The following is a 19,889-nucleotide window of genomic DNA, read 5'->3' as shown; positions in this document are numbered from 1 at the left end:
ACCCCAACTGACTAATTTGAATGGTATCCTAAGGGGCTGATTTACTAACCCACGAACGGGTCGAAATGAGTCCGATTGAATTTTTTTCGTAAAGATCGGTATTTTGCGATTTTTTCTTTTTTTTTGCGATTTTTTCGGCGTCTTTACGAATTTTTCGTTACCAATACGATTTTTGCGTAAAAACGCGAGTTTTTCATAGCCATTACGAAAGTTGCGTAAAATCTTGCGATTTTTCGTAGCGTTAAAACTTGCGCAAAAAGTTGCGCTTTTTTCGTAGCGTTAAAACTTACGCGAAACTTCGCACCTTTTAAGTTTTAACGCTACGGAAAAATCGCAAGATTTTACGCAACTTTCGTAAAGGCTACGAAAAACTCGCGTTTTTACGCAAAAATCGTATTGGTAACGAAAAATTCGTAAAGACGCCGAAAAAATCGAAAAACATACGAAAAAGTCGCAAAATGTTCGTTTTCAAGTCGGAACTTTTCCAATTCGGGTCGGATTCGTGGGTTAGTAAATCAGCCCCTAAGTCTATTAGCCTTAACAATAAAATGGCATGATGTTCAAATGTTTCTGGGTGGGTTTTGTTTTAACATACTTTAATATTTTTAAGGTCTTAACATATAGAACATGCACTTACAAAAGAACAATTATAGGAAAGAAATGTTATCGGCATAATTTATTATTTGCAGCAACCATTCTTGGAACAGGACAAATGTGTGGCTTACGGTGCATAGAATTACACTGCAAATGTAGACAATTAAAAATGATTGTATGCACAATATTGAAAACATGTTTGTATACTTGATTAATGCAGTTAACTATACGACTCATAATAAAACCACAGAGGCAGAAAATCTGGGAATTTGGTGTGCATCCTATGTTATTCTGTTATTCTGCTGCTTATGATGTCTGGTTAATCCTGTGTAGCGTAAATGGTTTTGTTCATAACTTTTAGGCACACTTTATATTTTCCATTATTTGAACAACATTATTGGGACCCTTTGGTTCTCATACTCTACCTTCCCACTCCACCCATGTGAATAGTATTTTCTTTGGGATGCTACATCTATTTTATATTTTTATACAATATTAAAAGAAACTGTGATTGTAGGCTATGCATACATCATTTATGGGAACTGTACTTTCTTTACACAAATACCATTAAAATCTGGGGCTAATGCTTGTGCTTAGCCTTATTATTTTACAGTAATGAGCACAGCAGTGCGCAGTATTTAGTGTCTTTTAAACTCACAATTTACTTTATCTAGTAGGTTACATCTGAAATATGCTTGTGTTTTCTTTCTTTTTCACCTATAAAACTTAAGAAACATTGGTAAGATATATTCATTTTTATATTAGTGGGATGCTGATGATTTTATAGTATAATTTTTATTACTGCTTAAGACTGCTAAAATTTCTCAAAGATTTGCATTAAAAACTGTGTTGGTGGAATGTCTCTTTACTTTAGCGCTGCTAAATTGGGATGTATAAGGCTTACATATTCTCAATTGCTTTTGTTAATCTTTTAACTGACAAACTTAACTTCCATACAAAATAAAAACCTCAGTCTAAAGTGTAACCTATAATTTAGAGCAGTGTTGGCCAAAGTATTTGTCCTTGCCTCATAAAGCTGAGCCTTGTGAATTAGAGTCTTAAGGTGGCCATACAGGGGCCATTTTTAGCTGCCGATTCAGCAGCTTATCTGCCCATGTTTGGCCAAAATGACAGGCCTGCCTGACCCACATCTGCCCTGAGATCAGCTAGATCTCGATTGGCAAGGTTTGGTTTTTCCGTTAGATCGGGGACCGCATTGGCTCGTTGATGTGGTCCCCGAACCGACGGCACCTATACCTGCCATTTCAATTCGGTCATTTTGGCCCTAGGGCCAAACGTCCGGATTAGCCCGATATTGCCCATTGGTAGGCATATCAGGAGAAGATCTGCTCACTTGGCAACCTTGTGTCATTAGTAAAAGCACTTACCCAAGGAGTTCTGTGACCAGGTCACTGGCTGAATGCTTTTGTACAGGACATGAAACTCCAAGGGGACGTCTTTTATATTCATATTATTTTATGTGGGATACTTTTATTTTTATATGCTACCATTACAAGCTTCTTAGGGGTCATTTGGGATGTCCCTCAACTGAAGTACAAGAGCCATTACCCTTAGTGCCCATGCGCAGAGCACTTCTGGATGGCGAGTAGCTGCACTCTGCACCTTATTCACACGTGCAAGTTGGGGGTAAGGAAAGGGGGAAGCTTACATCTGTGCTCGAAAGAGCTCAGAGACCTGCAGCAATTCAAGGAGAGAGAAAGGAAATAAATATTCAGTGCTGTAACACTAAGGCAGATTATCCATTGTATTATAGATGTTATGTTTACACAGAAGCAATGGCTTTTTGACAGACAGGGATGCTAGTAAAACATTTGCATGCATGTTAGAGCCTATGGTACCATTACAAAATATATAACTGTACATTTAAAAATCTTAGTTCCTGAAAATAACATTTTATATGCAACTGCATTCCTCCCATCCACCTCTTTTATTTTTTGAGGGGTTGCATTGTTTGCCAACTTGGTCTGAAGGGTCTGAGTTGGCAGCTTCTAGCAGCCCATATATGCCCCCATTTTCACTATTACACTAAGATTGTACATTAGGCACATCAACCTCTATCATACACACACACACAAGTTTCCGTATGTATGAATGTTGGAGAACTTGCAAACTTTTTGCAGATTGTCCTCTAGTTGGATTTAAAAGCTGGACCCCAATGCTGCAAGGCAGACTAAAGTAGACCTAAAAGGTTTTTACACACACATTGCCACTTGTTTTTACGCTTGGGATGGAAAAACAGTGACATTTTAAAATCATGTTCCCAAATAAACCTGTAGCCCCCTGTCCATCTTTGTATTGTCTCTGCTTACATGGCCACTTGTGGACTTCTTTTCACTGCTCATTCTTACACTGGACTTATTCACTTGCCTAAAGCAATGTGCATTACAAGATGTGGACAAAGTCATAGTGCAAAAGGAAAGGTAAGTGTTGAACTCTTTGCACTGCAGCAGCCTCCTTTATCCCCTGTCATGTACTGCACACTTAAGACGGCAGTAAAACTGCTGACACAAGTTTTACTGACCATTTTTATTTCTCCTTAATGCCTACTGGCAAGTAAGATGAGTGTGAGGAAATATTACATATATTATGTGCTTGCACTACTTTGCTCCAGTTTTGCAAAGGCCATGTTGTCTTTGTCAGACTTTTAGCTTTGTGGACTTTAGGTTAATAACATTAAGAAAATGAGTACAAAATTCACTCACAAGAGTCTGTTCAGTCCTCTAGCTTGTATTTTAAAGTCTATTATACAACTCGTTGCACAAGTAAACATTTCTAAATTGCTTAATAGGCAAAACAAACATTTAATTTTTTTTTTTTTTTTTTGCAGACTGCTGTGAATAATGAAACTAAAAGTAGTAGAATATAATAAACGTATGATTTAGGCTGCTGACACATGAGATCCTCTACCGCGAGCGACTAATCTCCTGCAAATACTTTCCCGCTGTCAATAAATTCAATTGATGGTGGGAAAACCTACGCTGCACTTTATTCCGAAGTTGCCTTGTGAGGAAACTATTGGCAACTTTGCAAAAACTAAGCGATGCATATATTTTCCCACTGGCGATTCACTTTATTGCCGGTGGGATGGCATTTGCAGGAGATTACGTGATAGAGGAGATTTATCGCAATAAACTCCCCTATAATCTTAAAAAAAACATTCAGAGATAGAGGAAGGAATGAGATCATTTATAAGAAAATTGTTCATTAGATTTAAACTAAGAGTGGGCAGAACTTTTTATTTAATTTATAATTATTTTGAGTACTTTGATTATAGGTTGATATTGCCAACTAGTTAGTGATTTTAATTACTAACTTAGTACTCTGGGTCACTGCTCCTCCTCCTTGCAGATCATATGCAACTGTTTTAGATGTTCTTACCAATGAATGTACTGCCCTTAGCACAGCACAGTACAGTACAGGAGTACCTACTCCTGTACAAACCATCATTTTAGCTTAGGGGAACACTGGGTAGAAGAGTTGTAATGGTCACATTTTATTCTGCATGAGTTGACAGTTTTAAATGTTTGGTTTTTTTTTAAATGCAAAGTCCAGGGGTTTGTTCTGCAGTGGCTGAAGCTAGTGATCAGTACCCCCAGGGATTTTGTTTTTTATTGTCCTTTAAAGGGGATCTCCAGCTTACGAACCAACATTTGTTAGAGCCTCACTCAACACAGAAACCCCTAATACACTTATCACTGTAACCTGTTCCTTCAAAGAGTATGAATACATAACATTTTTATATGCTGAAATCCAGCCGCAAAATTGTTCTCTTTCTGCATCATTTGCAATCCTGGCAGGGGAGGAGGGACTAAAACACTGATGTTACAAATTGTAAAAATTTGTCCACAGCTTACAGACAGCATGCAGGGACTACGTAACCCACAATGCATTGCACTGTTCCTTATTAACATCATGTATGCAGGGAATTGTGGGATTGGGGGGGATGTGCGCAGAGGACAGCCGGCTACTGTAACATTTTATTTGAGTCTCAGCCAGTAGTCAGCCAGATTAGCAGGGGAACAGGGGGCGGGGCTTAGCTAACTTCCAAACCATATTATTACATAAAAAATTTGCAGTCTTTTCATAATTTTTATATTGATGCTTATTGCAAAGGTGCTTGAAGTTACATTCTCTTTTCACAAAGACTAAATTCTGTTTGGGTGGAGTTTGCCTTTAAACTACTGTGCATAGAGTTTAGTTTGTAATGTCATTACTGAAGAATGGGATTTTATTCTACAGTTGCAGTTTATGGTGGATATCTGTTTTGCTTTTAATGTGAAATTTTTTTTTCTTCTTCAATGCAAAGTACTAAGCGACCTCTCGTATACTGGTTCTAAACCAATGTTTGTGTTGTAAAGCACATACCACAGCTTACTTGAGAAAACATTTAAGAAACACTGCTGTAGAATCTTCCTAATTATAGAAGGTTAGTCGTATTTTTATAATAGAAGTTTATTCTGCAATAAAAAGTTTTATTTACCATTTTTTTTGCTTCTTCAAAGAAATACGTTCTGATATTGGAAATAAAAAGGAAAACTATGACCCTAACTGATTACTGTCCTTTGTATGGAGTTATTGGATATTTTCAGCTTAAGTCTAGGCATGATGCCTCCCTTGGAAAGGGGTATGTAAACATAATTGCCATAAATGCTAATAGAATCACAGCTGCCTTGCCCTAACTGCTTATTATCGCTATAATCCTGCCATGTCAGTAATTAGTCATTATTAGGAAGCATCTTCCTAATACTGAGGGAAAGCCTTTATAGCAAATTGCTGTCGGTCAGAAAGCACCATCTATATATCGGGGTTACCCCTTGACGGTATGGCCTCAGTCAGTGGGCAGTACACTCATTTTAAGGGTCACTGCGGGGTGCACATATGTATCAGACCAACCTTAGTGAATTCTTGGATTTGCACTGCCTTTATGCAACCCCTGAGTTGGCAAATGCACACCTCATACTGTGTCATGACTCCTTTCTGCTCACTTTGCTCTTAACCTCCATCATTGCTAAATAAGTGAATATTTGTTTATTCATTTATATGATTTAACTTTCCTAACCAAAGTGTTTTTCCACTGGCTTTAGTGGTCATCTTAACCTTTTTTTATCATTCTATCAAAATGTTTCATCATCTTAAATGAGCCTGCTTTTTTCAAATTTCATTTTGTACTTTTTAAATGAGCTTAACCACAAATATAGGAATAATCAAAATCTGGTGTTTAACTTGCCATTGTTACTGACCGGATCACCATGTATTATCACCTAACCTGGATGCCACCTCCTTGTTGGTTTCAGTGGTTTATGATGTTTACATTATATCTGGAAGAGCAGATGAAAAGAACTGTACGCCACAAGAAGCTGTAAGGTAGCAAGGAGATCTGGACAGTGGATGCTTTGTGAACTATCCTGTCAAGAATAGTGGAATATGAAGGTGTTATTTTCACCAGAAGAATAGGAAATCTAAGGTGATTGATGAAAACATGCTACTTTACTCCTACCAAGTAGCTGGCAAAGAAACAATCCCTTCAGTGGATCCCAAGACTTGCTCTTTCTAGGATTTGCAGCAGTCAAGAAGATATGGTCGAACTGGATCTGATGTGTATCACAGGATTTATTTAATTCATTTCAGTTCATTTGGAAATGTGACACTTTTGAGGTCCCTTAAGATTTATGCTGAGCCTTCTATCTACAATATTTTAAAATGCCCAAATCGTTTGGCCAGCAAGCAGCTCTGCTTTAAGAACATTAAGACGGGCATGTACTAAAGTGCTCAACAAAAGTTTGAACAAGCGATGTTAGAACCTTGTGGCACTAGTAATATCTTTTTATTCTTGCTGCCTCTGTTCCTTTGCATGAAGTATCTGTTCTAGAGATTGTTATTGGTCCTTCATTCTATTGCCATATTTCTCCTTTTGCCAACATCAGTTTACAGAGTGGCACTCAGTGGGCAAAACTGGACGGAATGGATATCAAAGAATGTTTTTTGGATCTAAGTTCTCTGCATGGTTACATAGACACCATATCCCTCTTAATGAAAGCAACAGTTTTAACTTAGGCCTGAAGTTGGCCTTTGAGAACATGCCTGTTTTTATTTTCACAGAAAACATTTCATCACTTTTCTTGTGGTCTCGTCAGTCCAGGATTAAATTTTTTTTTTTTAACCGCAATAATACTGGCGTTATGATCAGGAAACCTGTTGCAGAATAAGGGTTTATCCCACAGTGCAACACATATTAAAGGCTGTTTTTATCAATAGAAACTTGACTTTATGATTTTAGTGTCCGTCAAGAAGGATATTACTGAAGATATCTGGACTCCACTTGAGGAAGGTTTACTTGAGTAATTATATCTGTGACTATATGGTCTATGGACTCTTGAATACTGCTTCTGAAGACACTAGTGTTCTGTCCTCTAGGATTCCTACAATTTTCCAGTTTAAAACCAAAGACAATGGGCTATTTATCCATTTCAAAGTTAATACAGTGAGGCGTAAAAATACAGGGAAGCTTTTCTTCACACACATACAGTTTTACTGGACCAGAATGCTCTGCTCATGTGCCTGTCACATGAACAACAGATTTTGCAGGAGAGAGATTTGTGCTGGGGATCTTTCTTTCACAGCCATTCATTAAAGGTTACATCAGCTGATCCGTTGTGTAAGTTAAAAGCAGGCCCATATGTGGTCTGTCTTGAAAGGCATTTATTTAGCTGAATTTTTTTTTTACCATATTAATCCTTATAAGAATACATTATTTATTAAAATATAACCTGTGTCTGTTATATGTTTTGTCACATATCGGTGCCTCCATAACAACTGTGCCTGATGAGTAACAAAGCTAGAAAGGCCATATAAAACTGGCCATACACTTAGAGATATATGCTCGCTGGGTAAGGTTGGAAAAATAGGGTTGTCGAATTGTTGGTCGGGGCCAATACTAGGATCTTATTTTGGGCCTGTGTTGGAGCGAAGTTTGTATCAACATGTCTATGTGGTCCTCTCCAAATAAGCCAATATTTGCTTGGGCCATCAAATTAGTAAAATCTTATTCTGACCATATTTCAGGCTTGTATAGATCCAATCTACATGCCAATGTGATCCTGACACAATGGGATTTTTATCAGCTGCTCTCTTGAGCACTGCATCAAGGAGCCAAATGAGAAAATCATTCCTGCCCGATTTTCGACCAGATATCGATGGTTGAGTCCCGTCTGCGGCAGATAAGCAGGTGAATCATTCTAAAGGACTTATATCAACAGCTTATATCTTCCAGTGTATTAAATGCCGATTTGGCTCCTTTGGTCCAATTCAACAGCTTTTACTTGCCCATGTATGAGACACTGGCGGGCCAACCTGACCGATATCTGGCCAAAAAGCAGTGACTTCACCAAAACGAGCATATCATTCTTTGTATGGCCAGCTTTAACTTAAGGGGCTAGATGCCAAGTTATATTGGCCTATGTATGATCATCTTAAGTCAGTTCTGCCACTAGATTTATTGACTTAACCCTGTATGTGCTGGGTGCCATCAAGTAATCTGTTTCTTTTTCTGCTGCTTGCATTCTGGTCCTTAAATTGGTAAAGGAGCTGTACTGTCCTTGATTAACATGATCATGTTCAGTAAATGGTACCTGTACTGAACATATTTTTTCGTACTTCAATAACCCTGTTTAACGTATTTCTTACGCTAAACAGGGTTATTGAAGCTAAATGTTTGATCCTTGCAAGCTAGGTAGTTTACCAGTGTACAGATATTTCCTATTGCGCAATGGATTCCTGCTTGTCTGAGCACTGGTTACCTAGTTTTAAACCTCGCAAGGACCAAACATGGACTATCATCAATTTCCCTGTCTAGCTTTTTTTTCTTGTATAAAACAGGCAAAAGCTCTATTCATTGATTTCATGTTAAGCAAGGAGTATACTGCCCCTTTAAGGTATTTGTTCTAATAAAGGCAAGCAATTACACACATAAAGGCAATTACTCATTGCTCTGCAAGAAGATGCCACCCTAGGTTGCAAAGTATATTTTTTGGAGGCAGTGTAATGTAATAAACAAGCATAACAAAACAGACACCGAATTAAGAATATACATTTTTTATAAAATAGATTTAATTGTAGGTGTGTAAAAAAAATATTTGCACATAGATCATCTTTAACACAGCACATATTGGGGTTTTCTGACCAATTGGCCCATGGGCTGTATAGCCATGTACACTTTAATCTTTGTACCTTCTGGTTTTCTTTTTCTTCCAACTACTGCTGGCACTGATAGGCAAGATTTGCTGTTCAGGCAGACTGTCTGTTTTCAAAACTGCCGACTGAGGGTTCCATACATATAGCCATGATTGTAGAGTAAAGCTGGTCATACGTACATACATGATTTGTTTGGGTCTTTTTCCAGTAGGTGTATGCTAGCCCAGACATCTGACCAATATCTATCTTTACAAATTTTTCGTTACCAATACGATTTTTGCGTAACAACGCGAGTTTTTCGTAGCCTTTACGAAAGTTGCGTAAAATCTTGCGCTTTTTCCGTAGCGTTAAAACTTACGCGAAAAGTTGCGCCTTTTTCGTAGCGTTAAAACTTAAAAGGTGCGAAGTTTCGCGTAAGTTTTAACGCTACGAAAAAAGCGCAACTTTTTGCGCAAGTTTTAACGCTACGAAAAATCGCAAGATTTTACGCAACTTTCGTAATGGCTACGAAAAACTTGCGTTTTTACGCAAAAATCGTATTGGTAACGAAAAATTCGTAAAAAATACGAAAAAATCGCAAAATACCGATCTTTACGAAAAAAACGCAATCGGACTCATTTCGACCCGTTCGTGGGTTAGTAAATGTGCCCCTTAGTGGATTCACTGCTGGTGTAAAAAAATAACCTCCCAACTGACTCCCAGGGATACTGTGCAAAAGTGCGGGTGGGGGGGATTTTTTCAACCCTAAAATGCTTAGGATGTAAAAGCATTCATACGTGCACTTCTGTTAGGGGTTCTCTATACATTTGTGTTCAGTTAGGTTAAAGGGGTAGTTCACCTTTAAATTAACTTTTAATATGATGTAGACACTGATATTCTGAGACAATTTGCAATTAGTCCTCTTTTATTTTTAATGGTTTTTTGGTTATTTAGCTTTTTGTTCAGCAGCTCTCCATTTGGTATTTCAGCAGCTATCTGGTTGCTAGGGTCTTATATACCAGGTAGTGGTTTAAACAAGAGATGGGCATATGAATAGTTAAGGGGCCTGCATGGAAAAATAAAACTGTAGCTGCACAGAGCAATACTTTTTGGTCAGTGACCCTCATTTGAAAGCTGGAAAGAGGCAGAAGCAAAAGGCAAATTATTCAAAAACTATATAAAATTAACTAGGAAGACCAATTGCAAAGTTGCTAGGAATAGGCCATTCTATAACATACTACAAGTTAACTTAAAAGTTAACCTCCCCATTAGATGTGTTTAAGTTAGCTTTATAGAAAGTGAGGCAGCAGGTACTGACATCCCAGGCACATTATATACAGCGAGACACAGTCTTTATATACAAACCCAGCACATTATATGCCATGAGGAGCAGTGGGTACAGATGGCAGATATTCAGGCCCTGGCACTATAACCATACCTCCCAACATTTGAAAAATGAAAAGAGGGAGAAGAAGATTTGGCGCGCGCAGCGCGGCAAATTTTTTTGACCACGCCCCCTTTTGTGGTCACGCCCCAATTACCACACCCCATTTTAAAAAAAATACCCCTTTTATATAGATGAAATGGCGGGAGCAGACGAAAATGTGCTATACCCTCATACTGAACGACCTAAGGAAAACAATATAGCAACTCCTACATATAAATACAAATATAGAGAGAAGGCAGTCAGTTATAAGTGAGTTATAACTATGTACCAGTTTTTCCCCCAATACACAGTGCCCCAATACACAGTAGCCCCCACATACACAGTAGCCCGCCCCATACACAGTAGCCCGCCCCATACACAGTAGCCCGCCCCATACACAGTAGCCCGCCCCATACACAGTAGCCCCCCCATACACAGTAGCCCCCCCATACACAGTAGCCCCCAATACACAGTACCCCCATACACAGTACCATCCAATACACAGTAGCCCCCAATACACAGTAGTCTCCCATACACAGTACCCCCCATACACAGTGCCCCCATACACAGTGCCCCCTATACACAGTGTCCCCCATACACAGTGCCCCCTATACACAGTAGCCCCCTATACACAGTAGCCCCCTATACACAGTGTCCCCCTATACACAGTAGCCCCCAATACACAGTAGTCTCCCATACACAGTACCCCCCATACACAGTGCCCCCCATACACAGTTCCCCCTATACACAGTACCCCCCATACACAGTAGCCCCCAATACACAGTGCCCCAATACACAGTAGCCCCCAATACACAGTACCCCCATACACAGTACCATCCAATACACAGTAGTCCCCAATACACAGTAGCCCCCCAATACACAGTACCCCCATACACAGTAGCCCCCAATACACAGTAGTCTCCCATACACAGTGCCCCCTATACACAGTAGCCCCCAATACACAGTAGTCTCCCATACACAGTGCCCCCTATACACAGTAGCCCCCTATACACAGTAGCCCCCAATACACAGTGCCCCCCAATACACAGTGTCCCCCAATACACAGTGTCCCCCTATCACAGTAGCCCCCTAGCACAGTAGCCCCCTAGCACAGTAGCCCCCTAGCACAGTAGCCCCCTAGCACAGTAGCCCCCTAGCACAGTACCTCCCATAGGCGCTCCGCCTTCGTTATGCCTCTCCTTGCGCTGCGCGACAGTCTCTTTTATAAGGTTGCGCCCCGTGCGTAATGACGTCACACCCACAGGCGCAACCTTATAAAAGGGCCTGTCGCGCTGCACAAGGAGAGGCATAACGAAGCAGCCGATGAAGCGTGAACATCCGGCTACAGCAAGCGCATCCCGCTGTGCCGGATAGTTCCATGAATGTTCCGCAATGCGGGACATTCATGGAACTATCCGGGACAGCGGGATGCGCCATAAAAAGCGGGACTGTCCCGCGAAAAGCGGGACAGTTGGGGGGTATGCTATAACACTGGCACTGATACACAGCATTGGCCCCACTGTAACTTACTATAAATGAAAAAAACAATGACAAAAGTAAAAAAAAAATAGAATGTGCAAAAAACCATAACAAATATATAAAAGCACAATGAGCTTTGTCAGGGGGAAAAATTAACTTACCCTCCATCTGTTAGGGTAGGGGATATTATAAATGTCAGATGACAAAAAACAATTTAATTCCAGCTAGTGGGTCAGCCTTTAGAACATATACAGTATAGTACCTGTGGGATGAAAACTGCAGCAAAGTTCAAAGCTGGTTGATGGGTAAACTTACAGTCTGCAGATTCTTCTTTTTTAAGTCTTCATTTCTGCAGTTTGCAAAATTTCCCGATCCCTGTCTGCATCTGTGTCTTGATTGGTCAATTTTACTGTCTGTCAAGAAAGCTGTGCTCTGATTGGAGAATATACAAGAAGAAAGATCCAAACAGAGGACAGCTGATTAGAGCAGAACCCGGAGCTTGCAGGGACAGGAGAAGATTTGCAGCACAGCGCAGAAACAGAGCCAGGTTTTTTATTTTATATTTTTATTTTTAGGGTGCCAGAGCAGGTTTGGGGAGGCTTAGCCTCCTCTAGCCTTATTGAAAATCCACCTATGGGTTGGTCCCTCAATCAGGTAGATTTAAAATCATCGGACAGTGAAGTAAAGAGGAGCTTTGACAACTCTTTGCATCGTGTTGTTTTGGTCATTCGGGCCATCCATCTAAATGAGAAGTGCGATAGGCGGCTGTACTGTATGTGTGTGAGTGTGGCCCTTCATACAGTATCAGGGCATTTAGCTTGATATCTTCCAGTGTACACCCACCTTCAATCTTACACTATTTACTTTCAGCCATTCCATAGTGATTTGTGGCAACTTCTGTATATACCGTATATACTCGAGTATAAGCCGAGTTTTTGAGCACAAAAAATGTGCTCAAAAAGTAACCCTCGGCTTATACTCGAGTATACCTCCTCCAACCTACCTCCTTCCACTTGTGCCGACTCTCTATCTGGCCATGGGACGTGGGTTTGTGCGCGCGCGCTCCTATGAGCTTCTATAATATGAACATTGCAATGAACAGATTATACAGTGGGCTCGGTCACCGTATGACTAATCCGCGCTTGCGCACAGCCTACACCCTGACTTTCCTGCAATGGATAATACTACAACTCCCGTGAAGCAGTACTGCCTGCGAGTCATGTGACAGCGGCGGGTTACAGCGGCGGGTTACATGTGACTTGGCCTCGCTGTGGATGGCGCTCATTGACACTAACCCGGCGCAGATAGTGACAGGAAATCGGTGTGCGGAGAGCAGTAAATATGAACGCGGAACGGGACCTGTCCCCTGTAAAATATGAATTATTATAAAAAATGATAATCCATAATGATAGATTGATGAAGGGAGGGTACTCTCTGGGAACCCTCAAAATCCACAAATAAACATGAGTATTAATACAGGAAGAGTCTTTTAATCCTTTAGGTATAAATGGAATATAAGAAACAAAGTACAATTCTTAATTGGCACATAAATTGAGTTATTCTAAGGTGCCTGGCCTATTATCTTACATGACCCGATGTTGGAGGGTACTGAGGTCTTGATGTTCCTTCTGGGAGTGTCTTCTCTCCCACCCTCTCCCCTCTCTCTAATACAAGTAAGGCTTGCTTTATACAGGTTTAACATAGATCATATTCCACTTAAACCCACCCATTTGCCAGTAATAGATATTATATTGTCAGGGATTGCCTACTATGGACATGGCTATGTATCAGCACAACCTTGTATGTAAGAGGTGTTACTGCACCATAGACTCACTACTTGTCATGTAGTAAAGTCTAACAATAGCCTATAAGGATGCTGATTCCCCTTGTCTATTTCTGTTACAGAAGGCAAATTCCTAGGCAAATGTACTGAGCTCGGAAGACCCAATCCTGTGATTTATATAAAAAACATAAACAATATCTCTAACACAGAATTTTACATATAAAACCTAATACTAACTGGACATACATATAAATATTCATATATAAATGTATGAAAGGATGATTTCAACCTCTACCTTGCAAGGATACCAAAATCATCAGCCTTCCCCAAATGCCACCTGTCACTCCTCATTCATTCAGGGTTATATTTAACTTGTCCTTAGCCGTTAGTAGCTAGGGGTTATATGGTTAAGCATGGTTAATGGTTATATAAAGTTAATTAGCACTTTATAAATTCTAACATTCCCCCCTGAAATTAATGATTTAATAATTAATTTATGTCAGGCATACATCATTCATATCTCATTCACACATGACTGGAAGTGACGTATTTGGAAAAGTCTATGATACATCTAGGAAGTACTCCTTGCTTGGTCCTTCTCATACATTTACATATGTATAAAAGAAACAATATAGCAGTTTCACTAACACATTAATCATCTAAAAAAAAACAAATTTGTAAAACAAAAAATAACATTTGTAGCAGGAATACATATACTCAGAAACCTATAACTATGTATCTGCATGTCCTTTAAATTATATTGTAAAGTAAACAGTTAACATTCATATATCAAATGCTTACAAGGAAGTCCTTAGTAATTGTTAATTAGGCTTCATCGTCACACCTCACACTAAACATAAATAGAAGTGACTACGCCCTTACTAGAACCTAACTAGGCCCCCCCCTTTAGCCACTTGGTCTGTTTTAACTGTTTCTATTTTCCACATCTCATTAGACTACTACTGAGATGTCCAATGTTGTAAAATGTTTACTTAAACAACACAGACTACATGTAGTTATAAAAGTAATTGATAACTTAACTTATGATGGTAAATGATGGAACTATATTAATTCTGCTACCATTGACATAATCTACTAAACAAATAATGGAAAATGAATGTATAAGAAAAACTAATTCTCTAAACTAAACTCATGTATTACATTGAAGTATTGTATGTGTTTACCTAACCATTTGCCTAATAATAAGATCCAAAGTATCTGATAATTATTCCTTCACATAAAAAACTCAAAAAAAACCATCATAATTTCTACATTCACATCCCTACACCCATAAAGTAACTATTTTTGAAGTCTTCTGGCTTCTTCTTTTCTTGGATGCTCTCAGCCGTAACACTGTTGTTCCAGTTACTTTAATGTTGTTGACAACTCTGGTTTGAACTAATGAACATTTGTCACTTTTATGAAAGTTCGAATGTAGATAGCATCATCATGTGTAGAATTACTTCTTTAATCTTGTTACTTTTAATCAGCTTAATAGAGATTTTCTTCCATAACCTGCTGGAATAAGTACAGTATCATTATTTAGGCAATGATTATCAAAATATTTATTTTTTAAACATGGCCTAGAGAACTGACAAAAAAGACTGGGAAGTCTAAATTAGACCTGTGTAACAAGAAACATCCAGTTGTCCATACACAAATGTACCGCCTGTCACCTGAAGGTGAAACACCATCCTTAGCTCCCCCCTGTCAGGGTTCAGACAAGATAGAGAACTATCACACTGCCACTCTCTACATTTAACTGATGCTTTGTGACAGTGAGGTATTTTGGTGTTAATAAATGGCCAATCCTTATACTATTTTTTTCACATTATTTAAGAATAGACAAAGGTAAATTCCTCAGCATGATATTTTAAAAATACAACCACCTATAATATTAGTAGACTGAATTAACCTATTCCAATTAAAATGTACCTACTACATGTTATAGGAAATGCAATGTTCCTTGTGAAAAACCATAACTTCATTTTGCCATTAGTTCCAGTATCCTTAATTATAATACTATGGTTTAACACAGGAATCTATTTCTCTGTCTTCGTAGAGACTTTCACCATATGTATTTTTTTAAGACCACCTTACATGACTCTCTATTAGCCATCAGAACTCTCCTGTTCTTCTTACTCCTTCGACAGAATAGACCTTGGTTAAACTGGTTATTGCAATGTTACACATTATTCTGGTATAATTTACCCTAGAACTCTGTAAGTCAAGAAAAATAAACCCGGTTTTAATACTGTGAATACTGTGATATACACATAACATATAGACATTTATTTAGCTTAGAGATTAATTCCTCTATTCTTCCTAAACATACTTTATCTCAGGTTTTGGTTGAGAAACAAATTATCTTAATAATTTTTCAAAAATTAATATGTTACAATACAAACTTTACTGTTTCTCCATTAAATCAGCTGAGCAGTTCTACACATCACTGGTGTACCAATGTATTCCCTTAAAAAAGATATAATTTCTTTTCCTTAATCATTATAGCTATAATTCATATAGGAATACAAAAAGACCCTTTTTTGTACATACTTGATATCTATAAATCAAAGCTCAAGACATATCAATACTTGACAAGTTACTCTTGATACAATAATTTCAGTTATTTTTTATCATGGGAAGCATTTTGTCTTTTTTAGTAAACAGGTGTCACACAGAAAATAATCTGACAATCCTGACACTTCTAGGATGGGGGTAGGAAGATTTTGTATAGCCCTGTCTCAGACAGCTGGCCTAACCTTGCTAGCTATTCTGGTCTAAAAACCCTACCAAGCAATTCTCAAAACTTCAGTTACTTACAGCCTCATGGATCTGTAACAATTAATGCTTAGACTTCATTTATATGAATACCACTAGCAACTGTAACTGAAATTACAAATGTCTCCAGCCATTACTGAAACAACACTTTTCAATTACTTCTATAGTCACACAAGACCTTAATGCCTTAGACTGTAACACAGAGATGCCTTGGATTTACCAGTTTAGAATCTCTGTTTCAAATTTTAAGGTAAATTCAATCTTCCCTATTTCTTTTACCCTTATACATAATTGTATCCTACATCCTTATTAATGTTCAGGACACAGCTCCCTTATGTGGTCATTATGAAAAACCCTGTTCTCATGAACTAAATTAAGGTTTTTTATAAACCCGAGAAAGTTTGCAATGGACAGAATCTTTGCTCATTTCTCTAAATGAAGAGAGTCTGTGTGTCTGTTTAACTATGACCTATATTTATATACCAATAATATTGCCTTACAATAAATAACACATTATGTTATAACATCTACATATGAACTCCAAATACTCTATAAGAACTATTGCTACAATTTTGATAACAATCTTAGTTTAACTTTTCTTAAAAACATCTGGATATCAAAATAGCATAACTACTGTAAAAGTAACTCTGGGATCTAAGCTCCTCATGGTATGAAGTATACATCTCACAATCTTCTCTGCAAATTTGCAATGTTTTGGTTACTTTTAATTCCAATTACAAAATAACTTTTCACCAGTTAAACTGTAAATCTGCTCAAACAACCTACTACTTCATTAACAAGGAAACAGTAAAATTGCTTTTCAGTACCTGATATTTTGGTGTTTTTATAGTCTTTACTATAAATTGATATTCTTTAACTACTTTCAGTACTCATGATGTCACTGGTACTTGTTATAACTTGAGCAGAAGGATCCTGGTACTGACATTACCTTTGTTAACAAAATCTGTAGTTAACCTTTTCCTTAAATACAGACATTAATAACAATGTATTCATATATATTAATATATATATATATATATATTTTTTTTTTCTTTTAAATCCCTCTGTAACAAGTCATAAACTGCAAATACTTTAAAAATAATGTTTATGGTGCTGGATTCCTGAATCCTAGAAACTCTGCCAATGCATGTTTAATTTTGACAGTTTTCATAGGACCAACTGCAATTTGCTCTCTGGCTACAACTGATTTATCCAGCATGTCTGCAGGAGAAGGAGGAAACATACTGTGTGTACTGTGATCACGTGGTTTAAATGTGTCACATTCCCTCCTTACATGACCTTTTTTCCTGCACTTGAAACAGACTAAATTTCCCTTAAAAAGAATACCTTTATAAACCAGTTTATTCTTTTTCTCTTTGGGTTTTTTAGGCTTCTTAGAATTCCTAAGCCTGTTGTTAACTTGTAACTGTGTTTCTACATGGTTTTCCTCACTTTTACAGTTACCCTGATTTACTTCCACAAACTTAGAAATACTAGGCACAAAAGCTTTCTCTTCAAGGCAAACCTTAGAACAATTTATGTGCTTATTATTCTCTATCTCGATGTTACCAGCATTTATGGAATACTCTTGGGCAATTAGTGTGTTATAAATGTCAATCATTCTCATAATATTAGCAATTTTCTTTTGCTTTTTATTAAGAGAAAAAGTTTTGCCATCAATTTCCTTATTGAAATTTTCACACTCATCCCATAAAACTTTCCATAAATCTGCATTTGTTTTTACACCAGAGAAAGAATTAAAAATTGCATTACTTTCAAACGCAAGAGAATGAATTAAATCCATTTACCTGATCAAGGAACTTTCACTCTTCATACAGTATTCCTGTCTGTCTCTTGATTGTGCACTATCAGGGTAGCATTGAATACTGTCTTCCTTGGGTCTCTCTGTGGATCCAGGAATATTAAGGAAATTCGTGTCCTTACCACGGCAGTGGCCACCGACTACCTCATGTTTAGGATTCCTGTGGATTTTCACACCTTTCTTTTCCTGAAAACCTCTCGTGGGTATTCAGTCCAGTTTGAAAACCTCTCTTGGGCTCTCACTTGTTCTGGAAACCTCTTCCTGGACTTTCAGTACAAAGTAGAAACCTCTAGGTACTTTTCTTCCTCCAAAAACTTCTTAAAACTTGTCTAACTTTTATCAAAGAACAGACATTCACTCCCCCCTGTACAAGGAATATGACTATATACCTTGTATACCTTTTATCACAGGGACTGGTGAGTCTTTCTTTACAAGAAAATAAGAGTTCTTAGAAAAAATATGGATGGCTCGCCATTGTAAAATATGAATTATTATAAAAAATGATAATCCATAATGATAGATTGATGAAGGGAGGGTACTCTCTGGGAACCCTCAAAATCCACAAATAAACATGAGTATTAATACAGGAAGAGTCTTTTAATCCTTTAGGTATAAATGGAATATAAGAAACAAAGTACAATTCTTAATTGGCACATAAATTGAGTTATTCTAAGGTGCCTGGCCTATTATCTTACATGACCCGATGTTGGAGGGTACTGAGGTCTTGATGTTCCTTCTGGGAGTGTCTTCTCTCCCACCCTCTCCCCTCTCTCTAATACAAGTAAGGCTTGCTTTATACAGGTTTAACATAGATCATATTCCACTTAAACCCACCCATTTGCCAGTAATAGATATTATATTGTCAGGGATTGCCTACTATGGACATGGCTATGTATCAGCACAACCTTGTATGTAAGAGGTGTTACTGCACCATAGACTCACTACTTGTCATGTAGTAAAGTCTAACAATAGCCTATAAGGATGCTGATTCCCCTTGTCTATTTCTGTTACAGAAGGCAAATTCCTAGGCAAATGTACTGAGCTCGGAAGACCCAATCCTGTGATTTATATAAAAAACATAAACAATATCTCTAACACAGAATTTTACATATAAAACCTAATACTAACTGGACATACATATAAATATTCATATATAAATGTATGAAAGGATGATTTCAACCTCTACCTTGCAAGGATACCAAAATCATCAGCCTTCCCCAAATGCCACCTGTCACTCCTCATTCATTCAGGGTTATATTTAACTTGTCCTTAGCCGTTAGTAGCTAGGGGTTATATGGTTAAGCATGGTTAATGGTTATATAAAGTTAATTAGCACTTTATAAATTCTAACATCCCCCCTCACCCCCAACATCGTGCCCTTAATGACAAGATGTATGAGAAGCTCAAGGTGGCGGCCCTGAAGATAGAGAAGTGAGTAGGGAGGTAGCCGAGCAGTGTGATACAGCAACAGGGCTTGCCCAGTTGGAGTTGGACTACAGCTCCCAGAAGCCCCTGATAGTGGGGATTGCAGTAAAACAGCTGGAGGGCTGCAGAGTAGGAATTACCTGACAATAACGTTTTATATGTATATATTTATAATGCCCTGGATTTAACTTCTTTGTGCTTCGCTGAGTGTATCTTTAGGGGGGCAGTGTTCAGCTGTGTTTGATATGGGGGCTATATGCTGCATTTGGGATAGCACCCCAGAATGGACCGCCGTCCAAGGGGGATGGGGGGCGTGTGTTACATCTTCGGCGCTACTAAAAGCTTCTGTATTGTAGTACTGAGGTGGGACTTGTACACTGGGGTCCAAG

At 38.2% G+C, this 19,889-nt stretch overlaps 1 long non-coding RNA gene across 1 annotated transcript; it reads right to left on the bottom strand.

The window, feature by feature from the left end:
* Window positions 1-13,157: 13,157 nt before the first annotated feature.
* LOC105947771 lies at window positions 13,158-19,428 on the bottom strand. Its single transcript, XR_004222250.1, has 2 exons — window positions 18,062-19,428; window positions 13,158-14,990 (listed from the first exon to the last, which is right to left on the bottom strand). It is a non-coding gene; the product is annotated as an uncharacterized LOC105947771 (long non-coding RNA).
* Window positions 19,429-19,889: the final 461 nt, after the last annotated feature.

Source organism: Xenopus tropicalis, chromosome 4 (genome assembly GCF_000004195.4).
Source record: "Xenopus tropicalis strain Nigerian chromosome 4, UCB_Xtro_10.0, whole genome shotgun sequence".
NCBI lineage: Eukaryota > Metazoa > Chordata > Amphibia > Anura > Pipidae > Xenopus > Xenopus tropicalis.
This window is presented reverse-complemented; position numbering and strand designations above follow the sequence as displayed.